Here is a 20,447-nt window from a genome sequence, read left to right on the forward strand (position 1 = left end):
TCCTGAAGCAATGTTGGTAGTCACTGGAAAAGCAAAATGTGGCACCTGAAAAAGGCAAGTAGAATTTCCGTGTTAAAAAAAAAGCACAAGGCCCCAGGGTGACCCATTTGAATCCATCAATCGACCAATCAATCATATATATTGAACACTCCCTGTGGGCAGAGCACTGTACCAAGCACTTGGGAGAGTACAGTAGAACAGAGTGGGTAGAAACATTCCCTGCCCACATCGCCTACAGTCTAGTGGGGAAGACAGACATTAATATGAATAAATAAATTACAGCGATGTACACAAATGATGCGGGGCTGAGGGAGGGGTGAATAAAGGACGTGAATCCAAAGTCAGGTCTGACAGAGAAGGGTTTGGGAGAAGAGGAAGTGAGGGCTTAGTCAGGGAAGGCCTCCTGGAGGAGATGTGCCTTCAATAAAGCTTTGAAAAATAAATAATAAAGCATATTAAAAATTATGAAGCATTAGGGCCTGCACTCTTGGGGTAAATACCTGAAACCTTGGAAATTCTTCAGGGAAGCTACACCTCCTTTAATCGATTAATGGTATTTATTGAGCGCTTGCTGAGTGCAGAGCACTGTACTAAGCACTTGAGAGAATACAATACAACAGAATCGGTAGACATGTTCCCTGCTCACATGGAGCTTACGGTCTACAGTCCCTTGCATTATTCCCCCGGCATGAGTGTCTAGGGACAGTGAGCGTAAAAGTCATTATTTTCTGAGGCTTGGGGAATAAAGGGAAAGATAAGGGAGGAATGGGGTAGAATCTCACAGTCGGAATCCACTCTCAAAAGCCATTCCAAGAGGCTATTGTAGTAAAGCAGTGTGGCTTAGTGGAAAGAGCACGGGCTTGGGAGTCAGAGGACGTGGGTTCAAATCCCCGCTCTGCCACTTGTCTGCTGTGTGACCTTGGGCAAGCCACTTAACTTCTCTGTGCCTCAGTTACCTCATCTGTCAAATGGGGATTGAGATTGTGAGCCCCACATGGGACAACCTGACTACCTGTATCTACCCCAGTGCTTAGAACAGGGTTTGGCACATAATAAGGGCTTAACAAAGACCATAATGTAAAAAAAAACCTGAAGCATTTAGTGCTAAGCGTTAAGTGCTTAGTACAGTGCTCTGCACACAGTAAGCACTCAGTAAATACGATTGATTGATTGATTGATTGAAGCTAATGGAGCAAGCATTTGCACTTCAGACCAACTATGCCCTATTTTCTCTACTTCTTCCTTCTGTTTCATCTTTAGATCTGTACCCTTTATTCAGCCCACCCTCACGCCCACAGCATTTACATACCTATCTGTCATTGATTTATTTATTTCTATTAACGTCTGTCTCACCCTCTAGACTGTAAGCTCCTTGTAGACGGGGATGATGTCTACCAGCTCTGCTATATCCCCAAGCAATTAGTGAAGTGCCCTGCACCAGCGAAGCGCTTCAATAAATATGGCTGTTTGCAAGAAAATGGAGTTAGTGTCACTTTTGCAAGACATTTTCCAGCACAGTACAGTTTGCACAGAGTAAGCACTCAGTAAGTAAGATAGATCGAGATTGATAGTTTAGTTGGGGTGCTCATCAGGATCTTGACAAACAATCAATCAATAAATGGTATTTATTGAGCGCTTACTATGTGCTCAATAAATGTTAGAGAAGCAGCGTGGCTCAGAGGAAAGAGCACAGGCTTTGGAATCAGAGATCACGGGTTCAAATCCCAGCTCTGCCAATTGTCAGCTTTGGGCAAGTCACTTAACTTCTCTGTGCCTCAGTTACCTCATCTGTAAAATGGGGATTACGACTGTGAGCCCCCCGTGGGACAACCTAATCACCTTGTAACCTCCCCAGCGCTTAGAACAGTGCTTTGCACATAGTAAGCGCTTAATAAATGCTATTAATAATAATAATAATCCCTCCTCCCAGCCCCACAGCATTTCGGTACATAGCTGTAATTTTATTTATTTGTATTAATGCCCGTCACCCCCTCTAGACAGCAAGGTCATTGTGGGCAGGGAATGTGTCTGTTATATTGTTAAATTGGATTCTCCCAAGCGCTTAGTACGGTGCTCTGCACACAGTAAGCACTCAATAAATGCAATTGACTGACTGACAACAGAACTAGCAGACACTTTCCATGCCCATAACGAGCTTATAGTTTAGAGGAGAACTAGCTAGTTGAATTCTAACTGGAAGCAGATTCGATCGCAGGTTTGCAGGGAGGTTTTCTCAAACATCTTGTGGGGTTCCAATGGAAAAGCCACCATCTCGCCAACTTGTATTTCCCAAGCGCTTAGTACAGTGCTCTGCACACAGTAAGCGCTCAATAAATACGATTGATTGATTGATTGATCTCGCCTGGAGGAGAATTTTGCTGCTCTAGAGAAATCACTTTTGGAATCTTGGGCAGCCGGAGAGGTGGAAAGGGAAAGAGAAGCCCGTCCCTCCGAGCGATCTGGCTGTCTCCGTCGTCTCCGCCATACCCCGAGCCCCACCTCCACGCTTCCCGGGGAGCGGATCCAGGGAGAGGGGGCCTTTCGCATCCGTGTGCCTGAGAGCAAACTGTCCTACTCTGTCCTACGGGGCCAAGCTGGCGAGGAACTGAAGTCGGTTGACGCCCCTGTTCCTTCCAAGGCCGGGCATACCCTGGAGGGGACTCAAGCACGATCCCATGATGGTGAGCTCGGAGGTGCCACCTACGTCATCCTGAAGCATTGGAATAAAGCCTGCGTCAGTCCCGAGGGGCGTGTGGAGGGAACATTTTCTCGGTGTTGGGAGCTGAACCCAAGCCAGGTTGGGAAGACGGGCCGGGCCTGCCCTTCCCCCTCGGCTTCGAGCCCCACGGCAACCCCCGAATAATAATAACTGTGGCATTTGTTAAGGGCTTACTGGGTGCCAGGTACTGTATTGAGCACTTGGGGGATACTAACAGCTGGGGCTGAACACAGTCCTTATCTCACATCGGGCTCACACTCTTAATCCCCATTTTGCAGATGAGGCCCAGAGAAGTGAAGTGACTCGCCCAAGGTCATACAGCAGACAAGTGGTGGAGTCGGGATTAGAATCCAGGTCCTTCTGACTCCAAAGCCCGGGCTCTATCCACTAGGCCATGCGGCACCAGGGGAGATGTGTGAACAGGGGGGTGGACACGGGTCCAGCCATAACCGGGCAACATCATCATCATCATCATCATCAATCGTATTTATTGAGCACTTACTATGTGCAGAGCACTGTACTAAGCGCTTGGGAAGTACAAATTGGCAACATATAGAGACAGTCCCTACCCAACAGTGGGCTCACAGTCTAAAAGCCAGTCCTCGACTGGGGCCCACTGAGCCAGGATCCAGATTCTTCTCCCGTGCAAGCTCGATGCGGGCAGGGAATATGTCTGTTTATTGCTGTATTGTACTCTCCCAAGTAGAGTGCTCTGCAAACAGTAAGTGCTCAGTAAAGATGACTGACTGAATGAACGAATGTCTCTAGGAGAATCAATAATAATAATAATGGCATTTGTTAAGCATTTACTATGTGCAAAGCACTGTTCTAAGTACTGGGGGGATACAGAGTGATCAGGTTGTCCCACGTGGGGCTCACAGTCTTAATCCCCATTTTACGGATGAGGGAACTGAGGCACAGAGAAGTTAAGTGACTTGCCCAAAGTCACACAGCTGACAATCGGCAGAGCTGGGATTTGAACCCATGACCTCTGACTCCAAAGCCCGGGCTTTTTCCACGGAGCCACGCTGCTTCTTTAGTCAAGCTTTCCCTTTGGTTATCAGGGCCTAGGACAGCCAAACCCCGAGATCCTCACTTGCTCCCTGACTTTCTCTGATTCTAATAATACTACTAATAATTCTTATTATGGTATTCGTTAAGCGCTTACTACCAGTCACTTAACTTCTCTGGGCCTCAGTTCCCTCATCTGTAAAATGGGGATGAAGACTGTGAGCCCCCCGTGGGACAACCTGATCACCTTGTAACCACCACAGCGCTTAGCACAGTGCTTTGCACATAGTAAGCGCTTAATAAATACCACTATTATTATTATTATTCTAAGCACTGGAGTAGTTACAAGTTTGGGCCACGTGGGGCTTGCCCAAGGTCACACAGCAGACAAGAGGCAGTGCGGGATTAGAACCCACGACCTCTGACTCCTAGCCTGTGCTCTTTTCACTATGCCACACTGCCCACAGTGATCTTACAGTCTAGAGGAGGGGACAAATGAGTAGAGATAAATGACAGATAAATGACGTGGGTGCTGTGGGGCTGGGAGGGGGGATGAATAAAGGAATTACAGACTGCTGCAATAGTTGAAACCCAAGACTCAGAACAAGACGGACTGCGAACCACCGAAATGGTTGAAAACTAAGAATTATAGCAATATCAGAAGCAATATGGCCTAGTGGACAAAGCAGGGGCCAGAAATCAGAGGGACCTGGGTTCTAATCCCAGCTCCGCCACTTGTCTGCAGGGTGACCTTGGGCGAGTCACTTCACATCTCTGTACTTCAGTTACCTCATCTGTAAAATGGGGATTATTATTACTAACACTAATAATGGTATTTGTTAAGCGCTTACTATGTGCCAAGCACTGTTCTAAGCGCTGGGATAGATACAGGGTAATCAGGTTGTCCCACGTGGGGCTCACACTTTTAATCTCCTTTTGACAGATGAGGTAACTGAGGCACAGAGTAGTTATGTTGCCAACTTGTACTTCCCAAGCACTTAGTACAGTGCTCTGCACACAGTAAGCACTCAATAAATACGATTGATTGATTAAGTGACTCGTCCAAGGTCACACAGCAGACGAGTAGAGGAGCCGGGATTAGAACCCATGTCCTCTGACTCCCAAGCCCGTGCTCTTTCCACCGAGCCACGCTGCTCCTCACGTGGGACATAATTCATTTGTACCTACCCCAGCGGTTAGCAAAGCACATGGACGGCAAACCTCTAAAATGGTTGAAATCCAAGAAGTGGTGCTTAATTGTGGAAAGGAAGTCATTATGGGACGTCAGCCTTGCCAGTTTAAGGAATTGCAAGCAGGTAGACATTTTCAGAACGCGCCTTATTGGGGTTTTTTAAATGGTATTTTGTAAGGCGCTTACTATGTGCCAGGCACGGTACTAAGCGCTGGCACATAGTAAGCGCCTAGCGCCTTAGCATACATGCTAATCAGATTGGACACGGTCCATGTCCCACAAGGGGCTCACAGTCTTCATCCCCATTTTACAGATGACCAGAGAAGTTAAGCAACCTGCCCAAGGTCACGCAGCAGACAAGTGGAGGAGCGGGGATTAGAACCCAGGTCCTCTGACTCCCGGCTCCATGCTCTTTCCACTAGACCCCGCTGCCTTTAGACCGAGGTTCCATTCAGAAACGGACTTTCCCGCCTCGTTGCTTCTTGAAACCCACAATTGCTTTTTCTGGTGCAGTTTCTTCAGCGAGGAAGACCTTCCAGATGAATCTGGTAATTAGTTTTCAGCTTTAGGAGGATTAGCGAAGCTGTCACCAAACAGTTAGGAGGCCCTGTGTAGCCTTTCATCCTGGCCCAGGAAATAGGAGCCCCCTGGGCTCCTTTTTGGTTTTCCTGGTCCACGGCAAATAGACCTTGGACCCATCCTTCTCCCTCCCTGGCAGACTGGAGCGGGAAAGATGGTTCACAGATAAGTGAGAGAAAACTAAGACCGAAACGAAGCCGCCTTCTTTTTGACGTGAAAAGAGAAAGTGTGCCTCATGGAACTGAATTCCAGATGAATTTAAATTGATTACCCTGAAAATTTGGTCAACAGAGGGAGTGTTAAGGGTAAATACGTCATGTCTCTGAGGAATTCAGCGATGTAAAAATGGAAAAGAAACAGAAATGAGGCCAGTCCCGGCAGCCCCTGAGGCATGAAGAACCAGAAACCATGTTTCCCCAGGTCTCTTCTGCTTGTCTGGACCAAGTTTGTTTTTACTCAATATGTTGCCGTTGCTCTGAGATAAATCCTGTTTTCAGGCTATTGAAAGTCAGCGGGTGGTAAGTTGAAGCCATTCTTGTAGTGATGCTGTGATCGTACGTACATACTAAGTTGCACTATGGGGATTTCATTTGTTAAGCACTTACTATGTGCCAGGCACTGTACTAAGCGCTGGGGTGGATACGAGCAAATTGGGTGGACACGGTCCCTGTCCCACATGGGGCTCGCAGTCTCAATCCCTGTTTTACGGATGAGTTTACTGAGACCTAGAGAAGTGAAGTGGCTTGTCCAAGGTCATCCAGCAGACAAGTGGTGGAGTTGGGATTGGAACCGATGACCTTCTGACTCTCAGTCCTGTGCTCTTTCCCCTACGCCATGCTGCTCCTCACTACGCCCTGCTGCTTCTTAAAGTTCACGGGTTTGGAGACTTTTGAAAGGAAGAAGCACGTCCTTTAAAAAATCATTTTTGTGATCGGATGCTTCTATGCCACCATAAGCTCCGTCCTCTAGATTGGAATCTCGCTGTGGGCAGGGAACGTGGCTGCTAACTCTGTTGTACTCTCCCAAGTGCTTAGTATGGTGCTGTGCACACAGAAAACACTCAATAAATAGCTCCGATTGACTGATTAGAGAGTGTTTAGAGAACTGGGTATCCCCAAGACAGCGGGAGTCTTCCTTGTCAATGTCGGGGGCAATCGGGCCCAGGTGGGACGAACTAAACCCACTTCTACTCCGCTGTCTGTGTGGGATCCATGGGAAGTGGAAATTTCCTCTGGTCGAGGTGACCTGTACCCTAATCTAGCCCCACAGGTCTCTCAGGAGGTTGAAAAGCTCGCTTCAATGGCAGTTGAGTGGCCTGTCGACAAGAGGTCTGTCAGGATTTCTGGTTTCTCAAGCCACTCTGTTTAATAGCTCGCCCTGAAATCCCTTTGGGATTCTTGTTTGCTCACCCTCCAAGCTGGATCCACGCTCAGTCCATCTCCCTGCCCCTAACCATCCTCTCTCAGGAGGAGGAGGAGAAGAAAGAGGAGGAAGAGGAGAAGGAAAAGGAGGAAGAGGAGGACAAGGAGGAGGAGGAGAATGAGGAAGAAGAGGAGGAAGAGGAGAAGTAAGTGGAGGACAAGGAGGAGGAGGAGAAGAGGATTCCATGTCCCACATGAGGCTCACAGTATTAATCTTCATTTTACAGATGTGGTAACAAAGGCACAGATAAACTAAGTGACTTCCCCAAGGTCACACAGCAGACAAGTGGCAGGGCCAGAATAAAACTCAGGTCCTCTGACCTCCTGGTCCCCCGTGCTCTTTTCACTAGACTACTCTGCTGCTCTTTACTGTTGGAAGAACAGCAATGACCCGGGTTGACAACTCTTTTCTTAGTGTGAACTCTCACTTGACTATCAGCAAACATGGCTGCCCCTTCGGGCGAGGAGAATTTCTCATTGCCGGGGAGCCGAGGTGAGAAGTGAATTTGTGAGATTTAACAACTGTTTACAGATTAACGTTCTTGATTACACTGTGAACAGCTTCTTTCTTTCCAACTCCCTGGTCAGGAGGCATCTGATCCATGCTGGGGGCAAATAAACAGTTATTTGTTTCTAGTAAATGGTGGGAAGAACCAAGAGCAGAAAGTTGGTAAGAGAGGACTGTCAGGGGTTTTATCCCCAGTAGAGTAAGAGTCATCATGGACAAAATATAGTGAGTGGGTTAACTTGGTTCAGCAAAATCTACCCTCTGCCCGGTTGGCATTTGACCTAGGAAGCTACACATTGGGTTGTGAAGATATCGCTAATGACGCGCTAGTTCTCGGGGTGGTATCAGAACGCTGCTGCTAACACCCGATAACACTGCTCACTCCCGTGCTGGCACACTTTGGCTGCTGACTGCAAAAATCGATCCTGAAAGACATCTCAAGCAAGAGACAAGACACCGCATCTGCTCCTGGGGCTAGTCACCAGGAAACTAGGGAACACAGACTTGGCCCTTTTGTCAGGAGACATAATCATTTTTAGAAAAATGATCCAAGGCAGCTAAGCAAAACAAGGACTACTGAGAGCTCACCTCCTTCAGGAGGCCTTCTCAGACTGACTCCCCCCTTATCTTCTCCTCCCCATCGCCCCCGCCCCTCCTCTGCCCTACCCCCTTCTCCTCCCCACTTGCATATTTGTACATACGTATTACTCTATTTTATTTATGATGTGTACATGTCTATAATTCCATTTATTTTGATGGTATTGACACCTGACTACTTGTTCTGTTTTGCTGTCTGTCTCCCCCTTCTAGACTGTGAGCCCGTTGATGGGTAGGGGCCGTCTCTATATGTTGCCAACTTGTACTTCCCAAGCACTTAGCACAGTGCTCTGCACACAGTAAGCGCTCAATAAATACGATTGAGTGAATGAATGAACGGAGGACTGGAGAGGAAAAAGGCTCAAAGCAGAGAAGCCAATGAGTAGGCTTATGCAGTAGTAGAGATGGGATATGACAAAGGGGTGGACTAGTATGATGATGATGACGGCATTTGTTAAGTGCTTACTGTGTGCCAGAAAAGGGGTGGATCTTCGAGGTGTCTTGAAGGTAAATCTGACAGAATTTGGTGACAGACTGAATATTTTTGTTGAATGCGAAATATGAGCCGAGGATAATGCCCAGGTTTCAGGCTCGTGAGACCGGGAGGATGGTGCTGTCGTCTACGGTGATGGGAAAGACAGAGGGAAGACAAGGTTTGGGTGGGAAGGTGAGGAGTTCTCTTTTGGACATGATAAGTTTGAGGTGTTGGCAGGACATTCATTCATTCACTCAATCAATCGTATTTACTGAGCACTTACTGTGTGCAGAGCACTGTACTAAGCGCTTGGAAAGTACAATTCAGCGATAAAGAGAGACAATCCCTGCCCACACAGGGCTTACAGTCTAGAAGGGGAAAGACAGACATCAAAACAAGTAAACAGGCATCAATATAAATAATTAAAATTATACGTATATACATAAATACATAAGTGCTGTAGGGTGGGGAGGGGGAAAGAGCCAAGGGAGTGACTTGAGGTGACGCAGATGGGAGGGGGAGCTGAGGAAAAGGGGTGGCGTAGTCTGGGAAGGCCTCTTGGAGGAGGTGAACCTTCAGTAGGGCTTTGAAGGGGGGGAAGAGTGATATTTTGGCAGATTTGAGGAGGGAGAGCCAGAGGTAGGGCGTGGGCCAGGGGTCGACATCAGGACAGGCGAGATTAAGGCACGGAGAGAAGGTTAGCACAAGAAAAGAGGAGTATGGAGGCTGGGCTCTCCAGAGAAGACCGGGATGCCAAACCGAGAGTGCTGGGTTTTGGCCAGATGCCACTTGTCCGGTCACTGGCCCGCTAGGAAGTCCCTCCGTGGGGGCGGGAGACCCCAGCCTGAGGAGACTCCCAGATGTAGGGAGACCCTGAGAATGCAGCAGAAGCATCTCCACGCGCTGGTTCGGAAGACGAGGTTGTACAACAAAGTTGTGATGTCCTGCAGGCAGGAAGAAATGCGAGACTTCAGAAAAAGAGAGCAATCAAGGCTGGGAAGGTAGATTCGGGAATCATCCACATGGAGATGGTAGTTGAAACCGTGGGAGTGAATGAGATTTCCAGTGGGTTGTGTGTGTAGCTGGAGAACAGAGGATCCAGACTGGAGCCTTGAGGGATTCCCACTATCACACAGGGACAGATCGAGGATCCAGCAAAAGAAAGAGAAGAAGTGGCCAGACGGATGAGAGGAGAAACGGGAGAGGAAAACTGTCAAGGAAGCCAAGCTCAGATAGTGCATTGCATTCGGTGGGAATGCTACTGAAAGAAAGCTCTGGGTGCTATAGCTTACAGAAAGGAAAAAATCTCATCCTATCAAGATATTTTAACTCTGGGACGAAAGCTCTTAATGCACTTCAAGATAATCTGGAATATTTTTTGTCGTTGTTGCCTTTTAATGTTAGAGCCTTACCCAGCCTGAAGTGAGGAGGGAGCAGTAAGTGGTTGGAAGTTCTAGCTCATAGGCACTGGGGGATTGGTCTGGGGTCATTCATTCATTCATTCATTCATTCATTCATATTTATTGAGCGCTTACTGTGTGCAGAGCACTGTACTAAACGCTTGGGAAGCACAAATTGGCATCCTATAGAGACGGTCCCAACAACGGGCTCCCAGTCTAGAAGGGGGAGACAGACAACAAAACAAAACAAGTGGACAGGTGTCAATACCATCAGAATTAGTAGAATTATAGCTATATACACATTATTAATAAAATGCATAGAGTAATAAATATGTACAAATAAAACAAATAGAGTAATAAATATGTACCAATATATACATACAAGTACTGTGGGGAAGGGATGTGACGTGATGGGGAGGGGAGGAGGAGAAGGAGAGGGAAAAGCAGGGGGGTTCAGTCTGGGAAGGCCTCCTGGAGGAGGTGAGCTCTCAGTAGGGCTTTGAAAGGACGGAGAAAGCTAGTTTTGAAGGAGGGCATTCCAGGCCAGAGGAAGGTTTGGGATAAGATCAAATGGGAAAGATAATATTGTTAAAAATAATACCAGATACAATTGTGGTATTTGTTACGCCCTTACTATGTGCCAACCACTGCCCTAAGCACCGGAGCAGATACAAGCTAATCAGGTCCCACGTGGAGCTCAAAGTCCAAGTAGGAGGCAGAACAGGTTTTGAATCCCCATTTTACAGATGACAAAACTGAGGCACAGAAAAGATCACATCACAGCTCCACAGCTAAGGGGTGGAGCCAGGATTGGAACCCAGGTATCCTGACTCTTAGGCCTGTGCTCTTTCCACCACGCCTCACTTTTATTTAGAAATGGCAACAAAGACAGGGTGCTTTTCTAGGCTTTTTCCAGTTCTACTTCGAGATTTTCATAACTAACATGCAAAGTCCAAACTCAGTAAAGATCGCATAAACGTAGCCATATGAAGGAGTTTGTTCTGGAGGGCAAAACCAATTCCACAAAGCTAGGAAAGGAGGCGACGGTAAACCACTTTTTTTTTTAATGGCATTTATTAAGCGCTTACTATGTGCAAAGCACTGTTCTAAGCGCTGGGGAGGTTACAAGGTGATCAGGTTGTCCCACGGGGGGCTCACAGTCTTAATCCCTATTTTACAGATGAGGTAACTGAGGCACAGAGAAGTTAAGTGACTTGCCCAAAGTCACACAGCTGACAATCGGCAGAGTTGGGATTTGAACCCATGACCTCTGACTCCAAAACCCGTGCTCTTTCCACTGAGCCACGCTGCTTCTCCTTCACTTCTGTATTTTTTCCAAGAAAACGCTATGGATCCACTACCAGAACGATTGCAGATGGAGAGCGGGGCGCTCTGGGAGAGATGGGTCCATGGAGCCGCCAGGGGAAGGAGCGTGGCTCAGTGGAAAGAGCACGGGCTTTGGAGTCAGAGGTCGTGGGTTCAAATCCCGGCTCCGCCACTTGTGAGCTGTGTGACTTTGGGCAAGTCACTTAACTTCTCTGGGCCTCAGTTCCCTCATCTGTAAAACGGGGATGAAGACTGTGAGCCCCACGTGGGACAATCTGATTACCTTGTATCTACCCCAGCGCTTAGAACAGTGCTTGGCACATAGTAAGCGCTTAACAAATACCAACATTATTATTATTATTACGGGTCAGAGACGACTCGACGGCATAAGACGAGACAAGAATTCCCCCTTAATTCCCTCCCCGGAAGTGGGACTGCCATTTCCTTGTTCCTAGAGTTTATCACTCTAGTCTTTAAGTTCCTTGAGGGCAGGGAACACCTGCCTACTCTTTTATAATGTGCTCTCCCAAGAGCACTCAATAAATACTAGTGATTGATTGATTAATTGATCTGATCCCAGCTGCATCCTGCTCAGAGCCCTAGTCACCTCTTCTTTTTGTCTCAGTTTCCTCATCTGTACAATAGGATAGTGGTCTGTCATCCCTCCCCTTTAAACTGTGCACCGAATGCGGTAGAAGCAGCGTGGTTCAGTGGCAAGAGTATGGGCTTCGGAGTCAGAGGATGTGGGTTCTAATCCCGGCTCCACCACTTGTCTGCTGTGTGGCCTTGGTCAAGCCACTTAACTTCTCTGTGCCTCAATTTCCCTCATCTGTAAAATGGGGATTAAGACTGTGAGCTTCACGTGGGACAACCTGATTACCTCGTACCTACCCCAGCCCTTAAAACAGTGCTTGGTACATAATAAGCATTTAACAAATGCCATTATTATTATTATTATTATTATTATTATTATTATTACAGGGACCGTGTCCAACCTGATTCTATTGTAGCTCCCCATTCCACAGTGCTTGGCACATAGTAAGCGCTTAACAAATACCATTATTATTATTATTAATTCATTCATTCGTATTTACTGAGCACTTACTGTACAATTGAACAATAAACAGACCCATTCCCTGCCCACAATGAGCTTAGAGTCTAGCGGGGGAGACAGACACCAATAGAAATAAATAAAAGACAGATATGTACATAAGTGCTGTGGGGCTGGGAGGGGGGTTGAATAAAGGGAGCAAGTCAGGGTGAAGCAGAAAGGAGTGGCGTGTCCTTATCCAATCAATCAGTGGTATTTATTGAACGCTTACTATGTGCAGAATGCTGTACTAAGCCCTTGGGGACCCAACTTCTCTTCCTCAGTTTTGTTTGCCGGTCCCTCTCTTCCTCCCGACCCCCCATCTCTTCCCTTCATCATCATCATCATCAATCGTATTTATTGAGCGCTTACTGTGTGCAGAGCACTGTACTAAGCGCTTGGGAAGTACAAGTTGGCAACATATAGAGACAGTCCCTACCCAACAGTGGGCTCACAGTCTAAAAGGGGGTTCTGGGCCCTTCTCCACAAGCCTCTTCTGGGTCCCCTGATCCTCCCACACTCGGGGAGCTCATCTGCTCACTCACCCGGTTTCAGCTGCCAATTCCATTATTACTGTTACTGTGGTATTTGTTAAGCTCTTACTATATGATGAGCACTATTCTCCGGGGGAGATCCAAGGTAACCAGGTCAGATCACCACGTGGGCAATTCCCAAATCTCTGGCCCTGCTTTCTCATCTCACTGGTGGTCCATCAGACTGGAAGCCCCTTCCGGAAGAGGGACTGCGTCCAATCTGATTGATTTGCATAGTAATGATAATAATGTTGGCATTTGTTAAGTGCTTACTATGTGCAAAGCACTGTTCTGAGTGCTGGAGGGGATACAAGGTGATCGGGTTGTCCCTCATGGGGCTCACAGTCTTAATCCCCATTTTACAGATGAGGTAACTGAGGCTCAGAGAAGTTAAGTGACTTGCCCGAAGTCACACAGCTGACAAGTGGCAGAGCCGGGATTAGAACCCACGACCTCTGGCTCCCAAGCCCGGGTCTTTCCACTGAGCCACACTGGCACAAGGTAGTCGCTTAACCATCATAATCTATCCATCCATGCATCCTGCTTGTCCGCTTGCTTTCGGGACAAAGCAGGATATTCCACCACAACATCAAACTCAACAGGCCCAAGAGAGGACGACTCCTGTCTTCCCTCCGGAATTTCCTCTTCCCCTTTAGCTTTCCTGCTTGGGTCACTGCTAACGACCACCCTCCCTGTCCCCTGAAGCGTGTGACCTCAGCGTCATCCTGGACCCCCTCCTCTCCTTCAGCTCACTTTGCTTAATCCGCTGGCAAAATCCTGCCTGTTTTCCATCGTCCTCCAGGTCCCACCTCCAACGGCTAGAACTGTTTGGATGCCTTTCTTGCATCCTTTCTCTCCTCTTCCGTCCCTGCCCTGCCACTCGGGGACCTCAGCCGCCACGGATGTTTCTGAAGGTGTCCCTACTCCCCAGCTCCACCGACCCGCTCCCGCACCCTGCCTCACCCCCTCACCGGTGTAGACATTCACTGGATCTCATCGCTATCATCGTCTCTGGTCAGCAAACAGTCTTTGACCTCACCTCTGTCTGAACACAGCCTCCTCGCCTGCCTTATCTCTGACCAAAGCCTCCTCAACTGCCTTCTCCGTGACACAACTCCTTCCTGAAAAACTCACAGAGATCTCCCATTTCTAGACGCCCACCTCCGCTCCCAGCCACCAGGCCCCTTTAGGGCGGCCTCCTCAACGTCCCCTCTCTCGAGGCATACGTCTACGGCTTCCACTCTGCACTCCACGCTGAACTCGACTCCCTGGACTCCCGTTCTCCTTCGACCTGGCTCCTCCAACTCTAATCCACAGGCCTGGATTGCCCCCCAAAGTCTCTTCCTCCGCTCAGTGCTCTTCCTCAGAGCACTTCTCTGCAGGAGGAGGAGAATCCTGCCATCAGCCCAACCTTGTCCTCCCCATTTCGCCAGCTCCCACCCTGCCCTCTTCTTCTCCCTCAAAGACTCCAGTGACCATGGCCTGGACCGACTATTCTTCACTTTTAACTCTCTCCTTAAACCTTTCTGGGCTACACCCCCACCATTTCTCACTCCATCTCTTCCCCGGCTCCATGTTATTCCTTCATCCACTCTCTCGTGTTTCCAGACGCTTCTCAAGAGGAGATCTCCAGCCAACTTTCAAAGTCTGAGAAAGAGTGTGGCCTACTGGCTAGAGTACGGGCTTGGAAGTCAGAAGGACCTGACTCCCTGCTACACAACTTGTCTGCTGTGTGACCTTGGGCAAGTCCCCTCACTTCTCTGGGCCTCAGTTACCTCATCTGTAAAATGGGGATGGAGACTGGGAGCCCCATGTGAGACAGGGACTGTGTCTAACGTGATTTGCTTGTATCCACTCCAGTGCTTAGCACATAATAAATGATTAAATACCACTATTATTATTATTAATAATAATAATAATTTCTCTATACCTCAGTTAACTCATCTGTAAAGTGGGGATCAAGACTGAGACCTATGTGGGTCAGGGACAATAGCTAACCTGATTATCTTGTATCTGCCTCAGACCTTAGTACAGTACCTGGCACATAATAAGTGCTTCACCAATACCATTTATTTTATTTTAAAATACTCTCTCCACCTGTGCCTCTGATCCCATCTACCCACCTTGTGGGTAGAGAATGTCTGCTTACTGTTATACTGTACTCTCCCAAATGCTTAGTATGTTGCTGTGCACAGAGTAAGCACTCAATAAATATGACTGAATGAACGAATACAGTATAACAGAATTAGTTGACATGTTCAAAAATAATAATAAGAATAGTAGCAATAAACACGGGTACTTGTGAAGCGCTTATTATATGCCAACCACTGTTCATTCGTTCATTCATTCTAGACTGTGACAGTCTTCTAGACTGTGAGCCCACTGTTGGGTAGGGACTAGGGCAACTACACGTTGTCAACTTGTACTTCCCAAGTGCTTAGTACAGTGCTCTGCACACAGTAAGCGCTCAATAAATACAATTGATTGATTGATTCATTCAATCATATTTGTTGGGTGTTTACCGTGTGTGGAGCACTGTACTAAGTGCTTGGAAAAGTATAGCAACCAACAGACATATTCCCTGCCCACAATCAATCAATCAATCAATCATATTTATAGAGCGCTTACTGTGTGCACAGCACTGTACTAAGCGCTTGGGAAGTACAAGTTGGCAACATATAGAGACAGTCCCTACCCAACAGTGGGCTCACAGTCTAATGAGCTTATACCCTAAAGGGGGAGATATGCATTAACATAAATAAATAAATGACAGCACCTAGGCACTGTGGCACTTTTCTAAGCACGGGGGGAGATACAAGTTATCAGGTTGGACACAGTCCTTGTCCCATATGATGCTCACCAAGTAGCAGGGAGTAGGACTGAATATCCAATTTTACAGATGAAGTAATTAAGGCACAGAGAAGTTAAGTGACTTGCCCAAAGTCAAACAGCAGACGTGTGGGAGAGCTGGGATTAGAACTCAAATCCTTCTGACCGCCAGGCCCTTGCTCTTTCCACTAGGCTGTGCCGCTTACAATTTAGAGTAACTGATGTCGTTATTATTATCATTGTTACTGTTGCGCTTGTTATTCTTGTTATTATCAAGGCCCAAGAACAAGACAGTGTTGGGCATTTGCAATTTGCAGTCTGATGGAAGGATCCTCAGGGTCCTGATATTCAGGGACCGCGTTAATTATCTGACGCGGATTTTCCCAGAAGAAAAAGGTAGGCAGGCAGATCGGCAAGCAGGCAGGCAACCCTGCTTATTCAGGGCACATTTCCAACTCCCTCACAAGAGGAGGGGAGGAGAGGCGAAAAAGAGCAGAGGCCTGAAAGAGGGTTTGCTCTGGGGAAACTCCAGCTGCTCAATCTCACAGAAGTGCTAGGTGACCTTCCTTTAACGGCTTCCCTGCTGGTTCATGAGGATTTTTCAGACATTATAATCCCGTCTCTGTCACCAGTGGCTGGCCAGCCAGAAGGCCCCCAGAATATTCCAGAAGGGATTGTTTTCCTGATGGCCCCGGGCCCTCGGAGGGCTAGAGGACCCAGTGTGGCCTAGTGGATAGAGCACGGGCTGGAAGGCAGAAGGTTCTGGGTTCCAAATCCAGCGTCACCACTTTTCTGCCGTGGGACCCTGGGTGAGTCACTTCACTTCTCTGTGCCTCAGTTCCCTCATCTGTAAAATGTGAGCCCCAAGTGGGACAGGGGCCGCGTCCAACCTCACGACCGTATCTCTACCCCAGAGCTCAGAATGGTGCTTGTCACATAATAGGTGCTTAACAAATATGGAAATAATAATGATACAGATCTAAGTGCGTAGGCAACAGAGAAGGGAGAGGGAGAAAGGGAAAAGTGGGGCTAATTGGGAGAGGCATCTTGGAGGAGATGTGACTATAATAAGGCTTTGACGGTGAGGAGAGTGATAGTGAGAAGCAGTGTGGCTAAGTGGAAAGAGCACGGACTTTCAAATCCCGACTCCGCCAACTGTCAGCTGTGTGACTTTGGGCAAGTCACTTAACTTCTCTGGGCCTCAGTTACCTCATCTGTAAAATGGGGATTACAACTGTGAGCCCCCCATGGGGCAACCTGATCACCTTGTAACCACCCCAGTGCTTAGAACAGTGCTTTGCACATAGTAAGCGCTTAACAAATGCCATCATTTTTATCATTATTATTATTAGTCTGTCTTATGGAGGGGGAAGGAGTTCCAGGCCAGAGGGAGGGTGTGGACAAAGGGCCGGCAGTAAGATAAATGAGATGAAGGTAGAATAGACTGGTGACAGAGGAGCAAAATGTGCCAACAGGGTTGAAGTTGGTAGAGCAGCGAACTGAGGTAGGAGAGACCCAGCCGACTGAGTCAGCTCTGCTCAAGGAAATGTGTTCACTTTCCACCCCATTCTCCATCAGCTGAGGACCTACAGCTTAGCTTCCAGCTCCAGGAGACTCCTTAATCAGTCAATCAATCTGTGGTATTTATTGAGCACTTACTATGTATAGAGCATTGTACTAAGCACTTGGGAAAGTATAATAAAACAGAATTAGCAGACATATTCCCTGCCCATAAGGAGCTTAGTCTAGAGATGATGAGCTTATAGTCTAGAGATTTTACACTCTAGAGATAACGAGTTTGTAGTGTGGAGGTGAATTTACAGTCTAGAGATTACAAGGTTATAATCTAGACTTGAGTTTACAGTCTAGAGATTTTAGATTTTAACTCCCTGAGAACAAGACCACAGATTTTCCCAGAATAGATTCATTCATTCAGTCGTATTTATTGAGCCCTTACTTGTGCAGAGCACTGTACTAATCTCTTGGGAGAATACAATATTAATAATAAACAGACACATTCCCTGCCCACAGTGAGCTTACAGTCTAGAGGGGGAGACAGATGTTAGTAGAAATAAATAAATGGCAGATTCATACATCAGTGCTGTGGGGTTGGGTGGAGGGGGATGAATAAAGGGAGCAAATCAGGGTGATGCAGACGGGAGGGGGAGAAGAGGAAAGGGGAGCTTAGTCAGGGAAGGTCTCTTGGAGGAGATGTGCCTTCAATAAGGCTTTGAAGCAGGGGGAGTAATTGTCTGTGGGATTTGAGGAGGGAGGGCATTTCAGGCCAGAGGCAGGATGTGGCCAAGGGGTCTTCGGCGAGATAGATGAGATTGAGGTGTGCAGGCTGGGTTGAAGTAGGAGAGTAGCGAGGTGAAGTAGGAGGGACCAAGGTGATGGACTGCTTTAAAGCCAACGGTGAGGAGTTTTTGTTTGAGGTGGAGGTGGCTGGGCAACCTCTGGAGCTTCTTGAGGAGTGGGGAAACATGGTCTGAACGTTTTTGTACAAATGATCCTGGCAGCAGATTAGATAGTTCCTCCAGCCTTGAATGGGCCCAGGCTTTTCCCACTAGGTTTGAAAGGTCCTTGAGGGCAGGGATTGGGTCTACTTACTGTAACGTCCCCACACACTGACTGAGTCCTGAGCTCTGCACAGAGGAAGTGCTCTGTAAAAACCACTGATTGGTATTATTATTCACAAGAATAATAGTAATAACTGTGGTATTTGTGAAGCACTTGTACTAAGCGCTGGGGTGGATACAAGCAGATCAGGTTGGACACGGTCCCTGTCCCACGCGAGGCTCACAATCTCAATGAATCACAATCACAATCTCAATCTTCCACAAAAGAAGCGGCGTGGTCTAGTGGAAAGAGCACGAGCCTGGGAGTCAAAGGAGCTGGGTTCCAATTCCGGCTCTGCCACGTATCCCTGGGCAAGTCATTTCACTGCTCTGTGCCTCAGTTTCCTCATCTGTAAAATGCCGATTCAACACCTGTCCTCTTACACTGTGAGCCTCACGCGGGACCTGATTATCTTGTATCTATCCCAGCACTTGGTACAGTGCTTGGCACAGAGTAACCGCCTAATAAATACCACAATTATTATTATATTGCTACGACCTTGAGTGACCTCTCTTCTTACCGCTCGGAGATCCTACAGGAAAGCAAAAGGGATGGATGGGTCTTGGCTTCTGGAGGAGAGTAGGGAAGAATGAAGAGCTAATGGATCCGAATTTATCCTGACAGGGGCCTTAAACCAGCCCACCACCTTTCTGGGGTCCAATTTGTGTTTATGACTGCTTCTCTCTGCCTCCAATGACAACCCCGTGGTACAGCTTGGAGAGTTCAGGTTTAGAAAATGAACTCGGCAGCTAATGAGGGGGTTTCATTTCTCTCTTTGAAATTAGAGTAAGCAGTTGGGTGCGAATTTCAAAATTTTCACAGATTTTGGGTTTTGTTTTGGCTTTTGTTTTTACAAAGAACATTATCTAGGGGGCAAGGGTTTCTTTGGTTTGTTATTTTTTTCTGGCATTTGCAGATGATGTGTGAAGAAGCAGGGTTGTCTAGTGGACAGTGCACAGGACTGGGAGTCAGGAGACTTGATTTCTAATCCTGGCTCCACCTCTTGTCGACAGTGTGACCTTGGGCAAGTCACTTCACTTCTCTGTGCCTCAGTTTCCTCATCTGTGAAAGGAGGATGAAATAAGTCTTCTCCCTTCTCCTTAGATTGTGATGGGGACTGTGTTTAATCTGCTTATCTCGTACCAACCCCTACTTTTACCATAGTACTTGGAAGACAGTAAGCGCTTAACAAACATGATATTAATTATTATTATGATGCATTGGATTATTTTGGCCCTTCTGTGTTGGTATTCTTGACCCTACTTAAGGAAATTTAGAATTTAGACTAATTCAAAAATTCAGTCGGAAACTGAACGATATGCAAATCTTGGTTTTGGGGTGGGGGGCTCCATATTGGAGCAAGAAAAATGATAACAATGGCACAGAGATAATCAGAAATTAAATCCAGATGGCAATGACCAAGGGGACTCCAGTCTCTTACAAAGTGGGAAGAAAGAAATCCCTCCAGAAAAGAAATACCTATGTTATGTTAAAAAAAAATCACCACACCTTGCATACATCCCATCCCAAATACTTGGGGATTCTTTTGCCAAAGGATAGCCTGACAGTTCACCACACACAAACCCTAAGAAGACTTTAATTGTTTTTTTTTCCTTGGTATGGTATTTGTATAGTGCTTACCTTGTGTCCAACACCACTCTAAGTGCTGGGGGAGGTATAAGTTAATCAGGTTGGACACAGTCCCTGTCGCCTAAGTAGGGGGGAGAACAGATATTTCATCCCCATTTTGCAGTTGAGGAAACTGAGGCACTAGGAAGTGAAGTGACTTGCTGCAGGTCACACAGCCAGCAATTGGCAGAGCCGGGCTTAGAACCCAGGTCCTCTGATTCCCAGGCCCGTGCTCTTTCTACTAGGTCACCCTGAGGCTCACGTGGTAGAATTAGGTTATGGTCCATTTTGGCCTTGAAAATTCCCAGAAAAACTTAACAAAATCTAATTGGATTGGGGGTTTATATGAGTTTAGTCTTAATTAAAATAAAATGATTGGGGTGCGGGGCGGGGGAACTAAATAGGTCAAATTGGGTAAAATCCTCAAAATCCATCCCCCTTGGGCACATAAACAATCCCATTTCCTTTCTTCTCTCACTTCAAGGAGTAGCTGAGCCGATTGGTGAGAAGAACGTTAAA

This window comes from Tachyglossus aculeatus, chromosome 2 (genome assembly GCF_015852505.1).
Source record: "Tachyglossus aculeatus isolate mTacAcu1 chromosome 2, mTacAcu1.pri, whole genome shotgun sequence".
Lineage (NCBI taxonomy): Eukaryota > Metazoa > Chordata > Mammalia > Monotremata > Tachyglossidae > Tachyglossus > Tachyglossus aculeatus.